Source organism: Perna viridis, chromosome 14 (assembly GCF_037379345.1).
Source record: "Perna viridis isolate PV_CMFRI_1.1 ecotype Kerala chromosome 14, ASM3737934v1, whole genome shotgun sequence".
Lineage (NCBI taxonomy): Eukaryota > Metazoa > Mollusca > Bivalvia > Mytilida > Mytilidae > Perna > Perna viridis.
In genome coordinates, this window is record NC_142458.1 from 28,293,455 (window position 1) to 28,307,604 (window position 14,150).

At 31.0% G+C, this 14,150-nt stretch overlaps 1 protein-coding gene across 6 annotated transcripts in view; it reads left to right on the top strand.

Annotated features, from left to right (window-relative positions):
* Positions 1-627: 627 nt before the first annotated feature.
* The window catches only part of LOC148598887 (cholecystokinin receptor-like), a 47,688-nt gene continuing 34,165 nt past the window's right edge, over positions 628-14,150 (top strand). Inside the window, exon 1 of one of the 6 annotated variants that reach the window (XM_088561383.1) lies at positions 628-649. The gene's annotated coding sequence lies outside the window, so the exon portion shown is untranslated. The other 5 variants (XM_088561382.1, XM_088561372.1, XM_088561375.1 and 2 more) reach the window with 5 other exon arrangements.

Below are 14,150 nucleotides of genomic sequence, written 5' to 3' on the forward strand. Positions count from 1 at the left end.
ACTTAGAAACTTTGTATCTTGCAGGCATGAAGTATATACGAGATAGAATGATGACATATTGACTCAAATTCAGAAAGATATGTCCTACTGGTGTTACATAATTACCTACAGTCTGTTGCTTTTTCGTAACTGAGTTCGAACACTCCATATCCGACTTCTTGTCAGTATAAAAATGACCTCTGAGATTTGACCCCCCTAACAAATGCAACAGTAACAAACTTGCAACTCATCCTAGGATCATAAAAAGGTGAATCAAGCTCAGTTAATGTGTTTTAACAAATGTGACAGCATAACATGTATTTAAGATGCGACATTTTATTAGTATTCATTAAAAACGTATTACAAAGACACTAACATATTAAGTAACAATAGTTTTTAAAATGCTATCATTACTTACGTGAAAAAGAGATAAGATTTTTCCCCAAAGAGGAGAAGCTTCAGCAATATGATATGTTAAGTGATTAGAACAGATTGCTGCACTATATATCATAATGTAATCTATGAAAATATGATCGCACGGTATAAATGATAGTTGGCGTAAAATGCCCCTAGTGTAATGGTATATATATATTGATAATGTGCTGCTTTTAGAATTGCAGAGCTTTAAATCACAAACATTATCTCACATATAGGAATAATAGAAGTTTAAGTAAGTTGTTTATATGTGTTTTTAATTCAGGTCTTAACATAATTTTATATTTTTTTATATTCTTTTTGTCAGTTAAATTTTTCTTTTGACTTGTAAAGAAATATTGATTAAAATCTTTGTTTACATAAACTTATTGTGCATTTTTCCGATTTCCGATCTCCAACCTTAAATACGTCATCCTTCAAATCGTGTCTTAATGTAAACTAACTGTAATTTAATATGAATATAATGCTAAATTTCATTTCACCAAATTTCTACACTGGCCTGGATATCCGCTGGAATCTTTTTTTCCTTGATATCCTTTCGTTCAAATGTTGATAGAAATTGTTTTATCTAACTAACAATAAAAGTGTTACTTTATACAATTTGAAACGTGACTTGTTTTGCACAAAAAAACAAGATTCACAAACAATCATGATTGTGTAATGTCAAGCTATTCCAATTCGAGTTTTTCAAACGACTTATACTCTCGAACTGGTATATGTGTACCAAGATATAACAAAAAAAAATATATTCCATGATTAGAGTTTGAGACCGAGGCAGTTCATATATTTTTCAAAAGGTTTATTTAACGTTATTGCTTTACACGTGTAGAAACTAAATTTCAAAAAAGCATAATTACACTGTGATATTTTCTGTTTTCATTTGTGATTATTTATACAAACAGAAAAAAATATGAATTAATGAAGAGTAATTGCACGTCGATTACGGTCGTAGTCTGTATGAGAATATGGATTACTTTCATTAATATTATACCTGTAGAAGTAAGACAAAATAAACATATTGTCAATTATAAAAAAGATCACTGACTATAATAAAAATCTTAAGGCTTATGGATTTTATTATTATTAGAACAGGTGAACGCGTCATAAGGCAATTTAGAAATCTAAGTAAATACCATAAACATGAAAATAAACCCAGGGAGTCTATATGTACAATTGAGCGACTAGAAATAATACAATTACATATGGAAGCTGAAGATAAGGAAAACAAGACACTCACACAAAAGGCTAAAGCACTAGCAATATGAATTTTGTTAAAATCTGGAAGTGGCATTAGTTGCTCTGGAACGGTAAATATGTCCTGCTAAATCAGCGGCTCCTTTCATATTGCAATTGAGTAAATGATCAAAACGTTATGCATGAAATAGACCTAGAAATAGATACTGCAGCATAACTTACTTTTTTCAATTGTATACATTGTTGTACTAGTAATTATGACATATTAACTTACTTTCAATTTTCGGTACAAACGGGTAAAAAACAGATTAATAAATAGAAAACCAAATTACAAAATAAAATGAGATAATCAAGTCTTACAACTACTGAAATATATCATTTTTAATAATTTGAAAAAGTGCTTACATATGTGTTAACTTGTGATTTAATTATTGTAAGAAAAACCTAGAAGCATTGTTTTATATGTACTATTTCAGCAGGGTTTGTGTGGAAACATTTGCGGTAGGTAAACGCATATGTCTTATTATCAAGACACTACTTCTGTTATCGACGAATGGTAATCAATAGTATGAGGAAAAAAAATGATTTCGTGAAATCGAATAGAAGTCGCAGCTGCGTTCGAGTTCTTTTTGTGATAATTTACTTACAGTCAAACACAACTGTATTGAAAAGGGAGAGTAAATTATCCGTTGATATCAAAATAACATATATTTCTAGTTTCTAGCTGCAGAAACACGCCGTAAACGTTTAAACACTATTTACTTGGCGGATATGATTACACGAGTCGACAGTGACGCAGTTTGTAGAATTTTAAACGCACTATCTCTAGGATACAAATGCGCAATTATTTGTTTACATTCTACCGGGAACTTTTTTACCCCAACATGGTACTGAGTACTGAAAACAAGGTGGTACCTGATTGGTTGGATATGACTTGAAATTTATTTTCATTTCAAAGCTTACCCATTTATGATTGATTTTATTTTGGTAATAATTAATAAAATGTTATAGGGTTGAAATGATTTCTCATAAATGAAATCTAGGTGCTTCATTTGTTTTCCAGTGTATTTTGTGCTGAATTTTCGAGAGTCCATAACAACTGAAATTTAGGTCAACTTTTGCCACATGACCATATACTTTTTTTTTGTGCAAATAAAAGGTATGCTTTTCTAGTTTTAGGAACTGAAACCCATTTTCTGATAATTTGTGGTTTTCTTGAAATTAATTTTGAAACTACATAGGTACTCTATGGAAAATGCATTACAAATAATTGCGAAATTGTGTCATCTAGAAATCAGCTGTATAAAACACATTTCATCGGACACTGTACCAACTTTATCTACACTTTACATGGATATCATGTCTGCAGGAAGTTCGCTGTTCATGTTCGGTCATTTTTGTCAGATTTTTGGACTCCAGTGGTTTTATCCATTCCATAGCATAAATACGTTTTGCCCAGGGAACGCCACTTTTCCTTTATTTTCATAGTTTCATTTAAGGTACTTTAAATGTTTTTATTTGAGAAGTTTTTATGAAATTCTTATTATTTCTTCGGTTTTTGTAATAGATTAAACCTACTAAGATTTAACCAATGGAAAATCCAGAGAAATCCTTTTCTGTCAAAATTTCAAATTTTAATATCTCAAAAACAATCACACTGACATTTTTCTATTCATTTTTTTCTAGCTTAAAAGATCTTAATTGATTTGATTTTATATCCCTCTAAATTTCCTGTAAGTTTTAAACATATAGTAACGAACATCCTATCGCGCAAAAAATAGTTTATGATTTATGATTTCCTTGCGATGAGAATTATACATTTTGCAACGAATAAAAAAAAAAAGGAAATAGGAAAACATCAAGAATTCAAGAATTTCAAACACTAATTAAAATTTGAAATATAATTTTTTTTTATCGACCTTGTCAACCTTATTCAACGGATGAAAACCAGAAACTATTTGGTACAACAAACACATTTTCGATATACTCGTTGACTTCTAAACCAGTTCATATTGTGTACTATATTATAATCGCCTCTGGTGCCACAAGATAAACTTAATAAAAGCATAGAAACATATGTACTAATATTGGCAATACATACAAGTTTGTTATCTAAGTAATTTATAATTTGCACTTATTGTTGTACTTAATTGTATCTGCATACGTAGACATAATCAATTAGTCAATTAGTAATTATAAAAATACACTAAATGATAGAGTGTCAAATCTGGCAGCCATTTATATCAGTATAAACTCCTTGACTAGATCTGTTGGGTTGAATAAAGTGCATACTGCATCATACCTTGACCTTAAATACTTTTCATTGCAATGGTGGTCTTTATGTCTGGTCCGTTGACTATATAGTCTTTGTTGTCCATCCGATCATGAATTGTTTTCCTCTTATAATGACTGTCTATTTAATTAAACCTGCATAAACTATCATGTCCAATAATCCCTGATATCAGGTGGTGTTTGTTAACTATAGATTCGTTTCAAAGTTGAGTGCAAAGTCGAATTTTACGTTTGCTTACTATAAATATTTCATTATTTACGATTTTTTATTAAGAAGAGTGACTGTCACAAATCTCTATTTTTAATTTTCAAATGTTTTTTTTCTTTTTAATTGCTTTCCAATTTGAAACGAAATTCTTATTTTGTTAAAAGGGTGAACAATTTAAGATTATGTAACTAAACTTATAAAAACCAAAAAAACCGACATTAATCTATAAGTATTTCAAATATTGTTTCCTTCGGTTTCGAACAACATGTCAAATGTTTGCTAAATGTACACAGGCGTAAGATTTTTTATGCAAAAAAAAAAAAAAAAAAAAAAAAAAAAAAAAAAAAAAAAAAAAAAAAAAAAAAAATTGTAACTTTTCAAAACAGTTTTTAATTAATTTAGGGTTAGCTTAGACAGGTGAAAACCGTTGTCTAAATTAATTATACTGGATTTCAATTTAGACCAAAAAAAAAAAAAGCTGACTTGTTGTATGCATATCTTTATATCTATATAACTATTCAACAGTTGGCACGTTTAAGTAGATGACTAATCAATCCTAATTCCTAATTGATGACAGCATAGCAATTTAGTAATTAACATACAGATGATATCGGTAAGTATTTGTTTTTCCTCAATTCAATTTACAAGTACACCAGGAGCAACAAACACTTGTTGTTCGGCATATTCGTTCGGTAACTCTGAATACCTGATAAAACGTTAGTAATATGACTCTCTAATATTCATTCAACACCACGACTCCGATAAATGACAAGATGGCGATAAGGATATATGATGCTCAATCAATTGTATTGATATAAACAAGTGCGACAGATACAGTGGATTAATTTCCATTTGTAGCATCTAAAATAATTTAGAAAAAGGGCAGATTTACAATACTTTCATATCTGGAACTTTGCTAATAAAATATCATTTCTTTTATTTTATTGTGGTTGTTTCGTATTTGAGGTTTATTTCTCTGTTTCCTCTCTTCTAATTTAAGCTATTATTGATACTACCCTATATTATACAGATCGAGTGTGTTGCATAAGGCAAGAACTGCTCACTTTTCCGAAGCAGGTGTGGTCATCCCCAGATTTGCGGACGGAACTCTGTTGATCGTTTATATGAGTTTTTTTCCGTTCGTTTTTCTTGGTATTTGCGTCTTTTTTTTTATCTGGTTTATTCATGAATTTCTTCTACCTAATATCCCCATTTCCATTTGCACTTCGGTATTTATTACAATCGAAGTTACTGAGCCTTTTTATGAGGAATTTTCTTTTCTGCATTCAAGATTTCCGTTCAGTGTAGCGGAAATGGCCGAGTAGTTCGATTAGTATCTCCTCAATGGTATTATAACATTTTCAGTTGTTGCATTTTTCAGGTAACGTTCATTCACAATTTTAAAAGACGCACTTACTACTCATTATAAGTCATTATAAATGTAAAGAAGTAATTGCATGTAGAATGACAGATTAAAATCTAAATATCTTTTGACAAATTCTATTTAAGATAGTCCCATTGAAAAATAACGAGCTGATACGTAGACATCATTTGAATTTCTGTCGTAATTTGATTTGATTTACAAAAGTGAACCAATAGATGGGCTTAATGTATTCATTCTGTTCGATAAATAACAAAACAGTGTATAGTATGGTCTGTGAAGGAGTTATACATGTGAGGTAATGATGTTTATGTCTAAATGTTTGTGAAACCTGTGTTAATTCAAATGAGATTCAGGGGTCATTAGGTTAATATTCAGAGTATCAGGTACTTTCTCAAATTGTTGCCTAACCATTATTGATTATGTCATTCAATGCAAGGTCTCGGCACCTTAATCATATCCAAATGGTACGAAAATATTTGATTGTTGGTTTTGGCACTCATTTATATATGTTTGTTAATCTGAATAATTCGAGAGATTAGACGAAACGGTTGCAGGTGTGAACATGTCAATTCGTCCCAAGACCGACATGGTACAATCAATCATTTGCTGCACTGATAAGTAAGCTAGACAAGTTATGAAGAATGACTGCAATGAATAAACTTGATAAACTTTATATATATATTCGAGTTAAACCTAATCAGTGCATTGCTACTATCGATGGAAAGTTATTTTACTAAATAACTTGAATAAGTATTTGATAATGTAAATTTAAGATTGTAGATTGAAAAACAAATGACATGAATTTTGATATATAAAATGAGATATACACACTACATAGCACTCAGTGTCTACATAGAAAGTGAAATGAACGCTGATACGTTTTTCGTCTTGGTGAAAACTCGATCGAAACAAATGCAAATCAATAACACGGACAATTGTTCTATAGTGGATTTTTCATGCATTTCCGGACAAGATTTGATCAAACGAAAAGATGCTGCTTTAAATTGTAATGGTAGAGAAAACTGTAACGAATCATTAAAAAGTCGTTCAAACTTATGACAAATTTTAAACATTTACTACTAGGACCATTCCTTTCATATTACGGGAGATATTTTTGTTTACGGGGATTCGTTAACTTGGTGGCAATTCTGTGTTACATGAACATGCAAACACACATTAGTTCCATAATTTGATTTTTGTTATTGTTTATAATTAAGACTTGGATCATGTTTTAGGAAAGCAAAGGACGCTTACCCTACCGGTGCACCTGGTCCATGCTCCCAGATTTTTGTGGAATCCGAGTTACTCATTTGCGTTTGTTACTTTGTATGTATGATTTTAGTTACTTTATGTTCTTTGTTGTGTATGTCTGTTTTCCATGTCTGGTCTTTGTCTCTGGATTACATTCTTTTGATTACCGCTATAACCTTGGTTCCCTTGATTACTCTTCCGTTTGAATTCGAATAGATCAAGGATGTTTTCATATTATTCTTGATATTTGTGGTACATATGAGATAATTGAATTTTAATGCAATATCGCAAGTCCCGAAATATGACGTCGACCAATCGAACTGCCATAACACATTGATATGACAAGTTATTTGACTTTTGAATGGTATTATAGATTCTGTACATGGACTTTAAAAGCGCCAAAATCATACTGCTGGCTTCGTTCCATACTTTGTAATACCCTATTAACTACGACATTTTATTTGTATATGATATACAGAAAAATATGTATGTATACGAACGAAGTTGCTAATTCGATCGTTTGTCATTTAAATCGAGCGCTCTAGACAACAAACGAAAATCTTGAATTATTAACTTTTTTAATATGTATATTTAATAAACTACCGCAGATCAGAACCTATGGGAGTTCTGATAGTTGGAAATCGCTCTCCTTTGTCAAAACAATAGTTAATTTCCTTCAGTGATAAGCAAATTCGATTCTTTTCATATACTGGAACCCTCCTTTTCAAAAGATTTGGTCTGCCCTGCTTACAAGGAGTTTTGAAGAAAAATATGATATCTATATTATTAAGTAATTTGTGTGGACCGGTCGGGTATCGTACAGAGGACCTCATACACGCATGGTATGCATGCCACCCCAAACCCATTTAAATGGTTGCAATATTCAGAAACGAAGTAAAACAGTTATTTACACCCTTTGCAACAAAGTCTCACTTATAAGAAGGAAACATTTTTATTTTAAAAAAAAAATAATTTGTAAAATATTGGGGACATTCTTCTAGTGTTAAAAATTGTAGATTATATAAAAAATTATTTATATTATTTATTCCAGTGATTTTATAAACGTTTTTACTGTTCCTTTGTTGTTTCGTTTTCGAGTTAAGGATTATGAAAATAAATTCGATTTAAATCAAAAATGCGTTTAGACGCTGCAAGTTGTTAAAAATGCATTAATCAAAAATAACTTCTGTTAATTGGAAAAACATTTTGAATGTGGTGATTGCAAACTTCTAATTTTTAATAATTGCCTTCACTAAAATAAGTCTGAACAAACTCTTTCAAAGTATTTAAAAGACGACAAATTGGAAATTTACAGTGTTTTGCGAAATGTGTAAATAGCATGTCAAAATACAACATTACTTTTAAACAAAAGCAAAATTTTTTTATGAAAATGAACTTTTATTTAAATAATTAATTTGAAGAATCAATATGCTTAGAATGTAAAATCTAATTTCAAAAATCGATTAATGTTTTGTTTTCGATTGTTAATTTACATTACTTTAATTGTTCAAAAACCTAAATTTTATTCTAAAAAAGAACTATTACGTAACGGCCTAGAACAAAAATAAATGCAAACCTATTGTAAGCGAAGTGCTTAATTCAAAGCGTCACAATGCATGATTATCTCAATGGAACATTAATGTTTATTGTAACAATATCAAACAAAACAGTCCTGCTAGATATTCGTGATTATGACATGGATAAAACAGTGTTTTAGCATTCTGTTTACGTGGACTGAACTCCCATGGCCAGATTCGGAGAGAACGGTATGCTAATTCATAACATGTTGATATGTTTCCTATGATGCCTGTACGTTGTTGGTTATTCGGTATGAGTTCTCTGTCCGTTTTGTCACAGGAATATTTAATTTCTATTTACGTTTGTTTGTTTGTTTGTTTGTTGGGGTTTAACGTCCGAGCAGCAATATTTCAGCTATATTCAGACGATTCTATTTACGATTTTACCGCATAGTTTTCTGACTGCGAGAGTAAATACTATAGTGATATCCACATGTTACTTCACGACATAGTTCCTAAAATATCAACAGGCTAAGTTTTCTTAGTTTAAGAGGAAAATTAAGACGTACGACCATAAACTCCTGACCCTAAAGAACCAGTAACACCCTAGTATTACATTTGGTGATCGATGTATTTTGCGCACAGCACTAGTATGTGGCTTGAATATCATGTTGACATTATTGCATGGCAGTTGCTATTTCTTCAAATAACCTTCCTGTGTTTGTTTTCACTTTTCTCTTTGTCATCTAATGTAATATTATCTTTTTGGAATTCAATTATTGTATGTTACATTTCGTGTTTAACATGGTTTAATATAGCAACATATACTGATTGCTAAAATAATCCTTAACGAATAAATAATATTTTAGCCTAACAAAGTTTGGCCGACGCTAAAGTAACGTACGTTACAAAAAACATATAAATATATGACAGTATCGATTCATCTGTCTGTCCAAGGTGTTTACTGGTTACATTGTCCTTATATACTGAATATTGACGACATATTTTGGATTCTTTTTTTATGTGATGTGTGATTTATTTTCGTCTTTTTATTTCGTTTTCTAATCAGTATGCTTGTTACCGGTTTTGTTTAAAACTTTTCATTATTTACTTAAATTAATCTTTTGTAAAATAAAATTGTTGAGCAGAACGATCGTAATAACGGTTAGAATGTCAAAAGCCTTGGAAGTTTTAACAATGTTTATCAATTTCATCCATAATCTATCTACCTATATATTCCATATAATATTTAAAAAGACCGACATGTGTCATTACAGTTATGTTTTAATAATAGTAAGTTGTAGTTCGTCCAAGGCCAATCCTCGGAATAGTATTCATTTTATCAAACCAATTATCACACAGGAAACACATTTAAAAGACTGCGACAATCAATGACTATATAATCTCTATAGTTTTCGCACAACGGTTATTTGTAATATCAGGACTACCATCAGTAGCATATTTAACTCAGAGTCGGCTTCTGTACTGGCGGTGTTAAGCTAATTAAAAGTGACATCAGAAAGCACCACAGCCAGATGTCGCTGATGGTGAAAACACAAGGTAAATTATGTTGCTGTTCGATTGATATGATGACAGTTCTATTAATATTTGGTAGTGTTAAAATAGAGACATTTTTAAAGAATATTTTTCAGTAAACATATGATAGAAATATCTTGGATACCTTGTTCACCGGACTGATGCATGGTGTGAGTACAGGTAGGAAGAAAAACAGGTACATATATAAAGTAAGAAACTATTTTGTTTATAATATTACTGATTAAATGTAAAGTTTAGTTGTAAAGTGCAAATTAAATATTTTAATCAGTATCAATATTACAATTCTTTTGAAGCGGATTTATAGACTGTTGCTTCATGTTATAACACTAACTTTATCCAAAGTGGTAGATATGAGTAAATTGACCACTATAAGAAAATTAACATCAACTTTACATGGAATGCACCGGACCTAATTCACTACACTTAAAAACATTCGACTTTTTCACGTAAAAAAAACTCGTTTGTAGTAACATGAAATTCAGGTGACTTATGCAGCAAAATTATTAGCTCAACTAAGATGAATATAACATGATTCGTTTTGATAATTTGACATGTTTAACATGTTTATCCAAAGATATATTGATTACAAATCATATCAGTATTAAAGTTTCATAGTTCTCCTATCCTTTTATGACTACGTCAGACTTGCCAGTTTATGAGCAATTCGGCGGGTGTTTCTAGAAAAGAAGAGAATGCTTACCCTACCAGTGCATCTGATCCATGCTGCCAATTTTTGGTAAAGTACGAGTTGCTCATTTACTTTTGGTTCTTTTTGTTATTTCACGTACTTCATTGTGCGTGTTTGTTGTCTCTGTCCGGCCTTTTTCATCGGGTTTTATTCTTTTGATTTTCTATTTAGAATCCCAGTATTACCATTTCAAAACATTGGTTATTACATACAGTATAAGAATCATCAGCATGAACATGGCTTTCGACATACATACATTTTTTAATATTTAAAACACCTATGTCATTTCATCAGAAATTGTCACTAGCGAGATATTTTTGTATGATGATAAGTATTGTTTTGTAAAAAATATGAAATAACGATGTTGAAAAATCAATCTGGAATACCATTTATAAAGAGAAGAATCACGTTTGGCGTTTATATTCAAATCTTAAAACAATCATATCCAACAGTTAATATTGCTATTTCTAATTAAAAACGAGTTACCTCGGTGCAGCGCGATTGTTCACAGATAACATATCTGCGACACGTATTAACAATTGTACAATTGATTCTCTTATTGTTATAGGAAGGAAATGATAAAGGCAACGATTATCGTAACATTCGGTGGTAAATAGCTTATAATCACGATAGGTGATAATGGTTTTCTGACCTAGTTACCAACTTAATAGCATTAATTAATTTACTTAATATCGCTTAACTGGATTAATACTTCAAAAGAGCCCCGCTCCATAGAGTTAAATTGTATACCCGCATTACTTTCTACGTCAGGGTCAAGTTTGGATGGGTTCTGCAGTAAATTATTGCAAAATCGTTTTATTTGGCTATTGAAAACAACAAATTAATATGTGTTACTTTATTATGTATAAGAATCACTCCATCCATTGCAGAGCCTTTGAAGGGAAAAATAACTTTGGGCTATGGTTAAACTGCTTTTTGGATAAAACTAAAGGGATTTAAGGAAGAACACGCCGTGCGCATTGGACTATTTCAACACTAATAGTATCATCAATAATGTACAGTCAGGAACATTGCAGTGGTTTCCGGTTGTTTGCTTTGATATTGCCATTTAGTATATAGGTTTTCCTTTTGACCACTGTCTAGAGTTTATCAGTTCGGTAATTTGGTTACATTTTTTGGTATTACCCTTGATCTATATTTACACCATTTTGGATCAGAAACTGATGGTACTACGTATGCAAGATGATAATCATATGCCATCGGTTTATACCACTTAGTGCTGAAAACAATCGCAATAATGTTTAGTCTGACATTATCTAAGAACGCGTTAATTAATAGACAACAAGCGTACAGACTATTCTAAATGCATGGCAAATAATAGATTTGGGAAAAGCTTATATGGACAAGGCGTTTAACGCTTTTTTTTCTTTATTGTTTATATACTTTTGTTCTTTGATTATGTGTTCGTGCTTGTTTAACATTGCGAGATTTATACCTGACAAAAAAACAATTGTTCTTTTCTTATGATAGGTATTCATGCTAAAACCTAGAATGCAAACATTCATGGCGTAATAAATTGCCAACCATGATAAGTGGAATCCATGAATAAAAGAACTTTCAAAGTATTTTATTTATGCATGAAATGTCGTTTACGGGTTTGTCACCTATTGAATTTAGTTTTGAATCGTCATCTCCAATTCTTTGAAATATAATATATGTGGGAGGAAATAAATGCTGCCTCAGATTATATCCTTGCTACCCCTTTTATTATATTTTTATTCTTGATTAACCAGAAATCTGATTTATTTTCCGATGCTTGTTTATGCAAACCGCATAATGTGCTTATTGATGTCATCAGCTGTTCATCAAATACTTCGTTAATAACTGAATCAAGGGACTAAAATAAGCTTCATGACTACCACTGCAGCAGAGGAAGTGATGCATGCACATAAATGAAGAATTCATTTAGCAGCATATGAACATTGTAACCAATTGCGAAACACTATTCAAAAGGAAGCGATGACTGGTAAAACAGTTAAAATTGCTGTAACATGGAGAAATGAATTATTGAGCAATTTTGCTAAGAACAATTTAATTAAGAAATACCTCACGTGAACTCCTTTCTAGCATTGTTTTACAACAGACCGGCCAGGTGTATCGCCTAAGTTGACCTCAAACGATAGAACAGTCTCCATAAATTATTACGCTTTTAATTCAATTAGTAACTTCATGGTCATGAAAAAACACAACACATGTTAAAAGAAATTACGAATACTGTAGAGCGAAATCTATCTTAGGGTCGAAAAAATTGGTTAAACCTCATATTTGACACCGGAAAACTAGACCTCAAGTCATATGTTTATCAGAATTTTACCACGGCTAGGGTTTAAAGACCTTCAAATGACATACTTAAGAATACTTAGTTTAACATAAATATTACAAATATCATTTTTTCCTCAGCCATCAATTTTTTTTTAATTCGAAGGTCTCACATATTGAACTTATATTACTCTGTTAGAATTCTTGTCTGTACTTACCATGATGCGAATTGAACTTTATATCTTTAAATATTGGAATTTGATAAATAGTGTAGAACACCTGCTAAGTGAAGATGGTTATGTTAACATATTGCAATTACTGCCATAAATATTGAGAAAACATGTTAAGTAAAAAAGCATTAAGTGAAATTTTGAAAATTAAGTAATTTTTAATGTGTAACTAAGTTAAGTTTCCAATAATTATCGCCACATTAAAACGTTTTATATTTCATTTTTGTAAAACAATAAGGTTTATTATTAGATAATTTGTTTTGAAACATTTCCTATCAGCTTTGAGTATCATAGATTTCAATGCATTTTAATGCATCGTTGGCGCGAATTTCCTAACATTTTTACAAACATGCCATGCATTGTCTGATACTAAAAAGGGAAACACATAAACGATGACAAGTATATAAAAATGTCTTCCAACCCAACAAAAGTAGTTCTTAGTTATAAACGCCAATCTCGTCAATGCTAACCTCGATCTTTTATTCACCTCTACACAATAAACAAATCGCGATGTGTTTAATCAGATTCACATATCCTTCAATTCCAATGGAATCCATTATTGCTATAGAAAACAAATCAATCAAAAGTAAAGACAAAAATAATAAAATAAAACACAAAGTAGCATTTTGAGAACAGTGGCCTTTCCATTGGTTAATGCTTTATTTGTATCGTCTTTCTTTTGTCTTGGAACCATTGCACTTCTGACAATAGCGTTGCACTTTATGTCATCAATGTTTAGTGGATATGATTATGTCCTTATGTCAAATCCTTATAAGCATTCATCTAGATATCACCTTTTTATATTCAAACTTGTAAGACGTTCGGAAATCATGGTTTTTATTGTTTTTACAACGGCATTACCTCGGTCCACACATTGAAACATCAGTAAACTTTTGGCAATGGTTTGTGAAGTCGAAACAGGTAAACATTTCACTCTCAACTGAATGAATGCCTTTATTCATCACACATCGGTGTTCAAAAGTGACAAACGACAACACGTGTGCATGCATTAGATCCAGACGTATTGTCAACCTATTACACTAAGCACATCACTTAAAATACAAATCATAGTAAATGATATTTACCGATTTGACTATCTCGGTAGGTATCCCCTCAATTATCTTAATCTTGATAA